Raw genomic sequence first — 5,565 nt, 5'->3', positions numbered from 1 at the left:
ATGGGAACGCGCGCACGAGCCCAGCAGCAGGGACCTCCTGGACCCGACTCCGCAGGGCCCAGTGTCTGTGCCGGGGCAGATGGAGCCTGAGGCCGCCGTGACACGGTGGTCACCAGAACGGGGACAGAAGCCCAGGCCAGACGTTTGTGGGACTCACAGGGTGCCCCTGGGTTTTGGAAAATTATGCAGGGGAAATGCAGGCTACAGCATTGTGTCATTAAAAAAAATGTTTATTTTACTTTTAGAGAAGGGAAGGGAGGGAGAAAGAGAAAGAGCAATGTGTTTTCTCGAGCGCCCCCTACTGGGAACCTGGCCTGCAACCTAGGCTCGTGCCCTGACTGGTAAACACTGCAACCCTTTGGCTCACCGGCCTGCACTCAATTAACTGACACATCAGCCAGGTCCCCGACCCAGGCTTTAAATGTCATTTTCTTGCCATCACCTCCAAATCTATGTCTCCAGCCCAGACATTTCTTCTGAAGGTCTCCAGTCTCATCAGTTCAATCTGACACCTCACGGACATCCCACCTTGACCTTCTGAGCTGGATGCTTCACCAGCCCCACCGCCCCGCTAGCTTCTGCCAGCGTCTCCCCCTCTCTGCTGAGAACCTCACCTTCCTGCTGCCACAGCACATATGTGGGGCGTCCCCCTTGACTCCTTTCCCACACCCCAGGTTTAATCGTTAGGAAACGCTGTGAAATCCATCCTCCGCACGCGTTCAGCACCCAGTCCCTTCCCGCTGTTCCCACCGCCCACAGCCCGGCAGCGCCCCCAGCGGCCGCAGCCGGGAACGCAGGGAGGCTTCCCGCTTCTACCCTCCCGCCTCGCGGATCCCTTGTCTCCTGATTCTGGTCTCAGCCCAGCAGCCAGGCTGGCCCTGTGGCCCGAGGGCTCTCTCCTGGGGAGGACCCCTCAAGGGAAACTGCTAAAGGACATCGGCGCCTTGAACAGGACCTTCCAGGGCTCGGCACCCGCAGACTGAGGACAGGGTCTGCGGGGGGGGGGGGGTTGAGGACAGTGGGCGCCGGAGCAGCTCCTGCTGTAGGCAGGTGTCCCCACCCTCTGAGGGGTCGGCGCTCTGAGCCCCACAGGGACACCCCTGAGGGCTGCAGGCGGGGGGCCTAATGCTTGGGGAAACTCCGGGGGAACAAAATGGCAACTGTTTAGAATCACGGGACTAAACCAGTCACGGCCACAGGTTCCTAAGCGTTGCATTTGGATGTGCGGGAAGAAACCCTGAGCTGCGCAGGAGCACATGCGGGCACAGGGGACATCCCTGTGGAGCCATGTGGACCCCTTGTCACATGGCACACATTCCATCCCACTCAGGTGGCTCCACATCTCTTTGTAGGTTTGGGAACCTAAAGTTTCTTAGAATGGCTTGATAGATGGAGTGACGGTGTAGAGTTACACCTATAGGAAACCATAGACCTTCGGGCCTTTAATAGAAATCCTGTTTGTTTTATTTATATATATATATAACTATATTACAATGTACATAAATATAAATATATATATACGAATAAAAAGTTAAACGATGCTCCAGCTGCAGTCCGGGACCCTTAGAGCCCTCACCGAGCACAGCCCTGGACCCACGACAAGGTCCAGGGTGTCACTCAAGTCCCTGGGATCCCAGGTCCTGGTGGGACAGGGTTCTCCTGCAGTGGCAAGGACAAGGGACCAAGGAGCAACACAAGGGACCCCGCCGAGGAACGGCCGCGTCCAAGCCCACAACGCACGGAGCCTGACGGGGCGGGAGCCCGGCGATGCCACTGCCCCTCTGCGCCCCCCGCACGGCCCCCCGCCCGCGCATTCGGGCAGGACCTCGCGTGGGAAGTGCAGGGATCTCCTCCTTCCTTCAACCCACTGACCCTTCGCAGCCAGAACTGCAAAAACTCATTCATTCCCAGGTCTGGTTTCCAACTGGAATACAGGACATGAAGCCTCAATGGAACAGGAAGTGAGCACCGTCGTGGAGACGGGCTCACCCCAACACTGAGAGGACAGGCCAGTCCCCAGGGGAGAGGACGCAGGTCGCGGTGGGGAGGGTGCCCTGGGGGCCAGCTCCGCACTGATGCTGTTACGAACACAGGGATATTCCAATGTATTCCAGAAACAGCAGTAATGGACCCTTAAAGGCCCAAGGGGAGGCTGCAGTGACCGTTTTAGGAGCAAGTCCCCTACAAAGCAGCTGTGTCACACTGGAAAAGAAAGTTGTCACGAACAAATTCAGGTCAGTCTCAAAACAAGTGGCATTCTCCTACAGCCACCGCACGCTCAGAACATCCCACGGTGAGATGCACGAAAACCTACCTGTGCCCCTCGGTCGGAGTGCCCCCAACCTGCCCTCCCGGTCTCGCCATGAGCAGCTGTGAGAGGCACCTCAGACGTCTGGGCACTGTCGCCGCCTGGGGAAGGACACAGCAGCAGAGTCACGGGGTGGGGAGCCCCCTCCTAGACTCCAGCCCACACGCTCCCCAGGGTCCCAGGCGTCCCCTCCCAACACCCAGACTTACAGGCAGCCTGAGCGCGGCTCTCCCTGCCTCTGCCTGTGGGAAGCAAACGCTCTGTGAGGGGTCGGGGGGGAGGCTGGGTCCCGTGACCCTAATGGAGGCTCATACTTGAAACACAGGGAAGGTTCCAGAACTGTGACTCAACACCCAGGGTGGGATCAGGAAATAAGGGGAGAGTCATTGTGTGGTAACTGGACCACCTGTCCGTCTGGACATTTGTCCTGAGCAGGGACCTTCCACCCTGACCTGTGACGGCTGGGAATCTGTCCCCATCGCTAGAGTCACCAGGTGAGAAATTTGTCCCTCACTTTCCCATGGGCCTCACTGAAGGGTCAGTGTTGGCAAACAGGCCCCCGACGGGCAGCACCCGTGTGGGTACGATGCCCACTCACGAGGCGGAGCACACGGCCACCTGGGCCTCACCCCCAGGGGGACAGGGACCTCGGCCCCACCCCTGCCCACCTGAGCGCTTCCTCCTCCACATCACAGCCACAGCGACCGCAGCCACAAGGAGACCCAGGGCAACAATGGTGCCCACGATGGGGACGGTGGTCCGAGGAGGGAGGTCTGCGAGGGGAGGTGAGAGGCCACCCTCAGGCCCGAGTCCTGACCCTGCGCAGGGACGCCCTGAGGAGAGGCTCTGTGCCCACGCCCCCCCCCTCACCCCATCGCAGGGTCAGGGGCTCAGGCAGCCCCGCGTGCCCCACGCGGCACGTGTAGCTCTGCTCCTGTCCAGGGGGCACGGCCACGGCCGCCCACGTCTGGAAGGTCCCGTCCCCCGCAGGCCTGGTCTCCACAGTCTCCGTGTCCTGGGACAGGTCCTCCCCGTCACGCTGCCAGGTCAGGGTGATGTCCGCGGGGTAGAAGCCCCGGGCCCAGCACCTCAGGGTCACCTCACGGTCAGAGATGGGGTGGCGGGTCACCTGTGTCTTTGGAGGGTCTGAGGGGAGGGTGAGAAAATGCAGGAACTTTGCCTCCTCATGGGACACTCAGCAGCGTACAAGCCAGACTCCAGCCTGGACAGAGCCGTCTGGAATATGCTTCCATTTCTTGGAAAGTTCCCGATTCAGGGGGAGACCCTAGAAGAGGAATCTCCAGGATTTAAGGGGAGACACAGACTCAGGTGGAAGCTGTTTTTCTCAGTAAAGCCGCAGTCAGGCCTCCAGAGAAGGTCTCAGCCCGGGAACCAGGGAGCATGTTGGAGCACCAGGTGTCTTCAGGGTGTGAGGGAACCTCTGTGGGTGTTTCAGGGAGAGGCTGGGTCCCTTATACTCCTTAGAGACAGCTGGGTCCCTGGGGAGTCACAGAAGGGAACCTGGGGGACTGATTCCACCTCGGAGCGGGAGGGGGATTCCGACACTGACCACTTCCTTCCTCTCCCTGTAGGAGCCGCCCCAGCCCGCAGACCCCTCCCCGGGGAGGCCCGCGCCCCGGTACCCGCTCGGAGCAGGGTCTCCTTCCCTTTCTCTAGGAGCCGGTGGAGCCGCTGCACGCACGTGTCCTCCAGGAAGAACCTCCTGACGTCCTCATCGGGGACAAGCAGCATCTTGCGCCAGGTGCCATGGACCCCGGTCCAGGAGCGCAGGTCCTCGTTCAGGAAGAGGAGGTCGGTGCCGTCGTAGGCGAACTGACTGAATCCGCCAAGGAAGTCTCCCACGGGCCCCACGACGCAGCCGGTCAATTCCTGGAAGGTGTGAGACCCTGCCCCCACCCCGGGGGTCAGCCCCGCGCACTCAGCTGGGTCGCAGCCTCGGGGTAACACTGAGACCCCGAGACTCAGGGCGACCCAGGCTCGTCCGTGGGGGTGGGGGTCGTGCCCGAGCCCCGGGGGCGCGCGGCTCACCGTCCTCGCTCTGGTTGTAGATGGCGAGCAGCGTGTTCAGGTTCGCCCGGGAGCTCTGCTCGTCGTGCCTCATTTCCCGCGCCTGCTCCTCCCAAAAGTCTGTACCCTCCGGCCCCACCCACGGGCGCTCCAGCCACGGCACCCGCGGCTCCAGCCTCCGACCTGCGGCGTCGCTCTGGAACCGCAGGATCTCCGTGTCGTCCACAGAAAGGACGCTGATGTACCGGTACTTCCCGCGGCCCGGCCCGCACAGGGCGGCGCTCAAGTATCTCAGGGTGTGGGTTCCTGAGGGCGGGGAGGACGGGCACCCTGGGTCCGCGGAGGGCCGGGTGGGGCGGGGCCCGGGTGACGGAGGACGGGGCGGTGGCTGCGAGGCGGGGGGAGGGGAAGGGGCAGGGCGGAGGCGGGAGTCGCGGGTCTGCGGTCTGGGCGGTGTTGTGGGGGGTCCGGGGGTCCCCTTGCCGGTGCCCCGCAGACGCCGTTCCCTCTGGATCCCGCACTCACCGGCCCCGGTCACGTTCAGCGCCAGGACCCCCGAGAGCAGCAGGAGCGCAGTCTGGGGAGCCATGCTCCACCTCGGAGTCTATGGAGGCGGAGATCCGGTCCCGGGACCCCGGAGGGCGCTGATTGGCTTCTCTCGAGAGTGAAGGGGGGTTAAGATGGGAAGCAGGTCCAGACGCTCCGCCTGCGCCTGCGCGGGGAAGGCTGGCCCCCCGGTGGCTTCGGCGGCAGCCGGGCTCAGGGAGCGGACTGAAGAGAGAGGTGAGGCCGCTCATGTCACTCTTTCTGGTCCGTCTGCCGGTGACTCTTCGCTGCGCGCGCATCCCGCTCAGCAGGCCTCTGTCTGTCCGCTGCCTCCGTAAGAAGCAGCCTGCTCTCCGCATGACGGTCCTTTCACGGGGCGGCTGCCTTAAGCCCGCACTGTCTCCCTCCGCACAGGACGGGGACGCCCGCAGCTGTGCGTTGCTCACGGACCACCTGCTGGTTCCTAGGAATGATTTGGAGGAAACTCCTATCGATGATGATGCGGATTGAACTGGGTTCCCAGAGGGACCTTATCTGAGCCACGAACGGGGAGGTGACCGAGCTGGATGTGCAGTCACTTCCACGGTGGACGTAATGGAAAGCTGTCGCCCACGGGAATAAAGTCTGCCCGGCCAGCGGAACGAACTGCTCTCACTCGGGCTTGTCGACGTGTCAGACCGAGA

The 5,565-nt window shown here is 62.4% G+C and overlaps 1 pseudogene; it reads right to left on the bottom strand.

The window, feature by feature from the left end:
- Positions 1–2,322: 2,322 nt before the first annotated feature.
- LOC129082595 (patr class I histocompatibility antigen, A-126 alpha chain-like) lies at positions 2,323–4,928 on the bottom strand (annotated as a pseudogene).
- Between the last annotated feature and the right edge of the window lie 637 nt (positions 4,929–5,565).

This window comes from Pteronotus mesoamericanus, unplaced genomic scaffold (genome assembly GCF_021234165.1).
Source record: "Pteronotus mesoamericanus isolate MK-2021 breed Mesoamerican mustached bat unplaced genomic scaffold, CSHL_Meso_final scaffold_128, whole genome shotgun sequence".
In the NCBI taxonomy this organism is placed as follows: Eukaryota; Metazoa; Chordata; class Mammalia; order Chiroptera; family Mormoopidae; genus Pteronotus; species Pteronotus mesoamericanus.
This window is presented reverse-complemented; position numbering and strand designations above follow the sequence as displayed.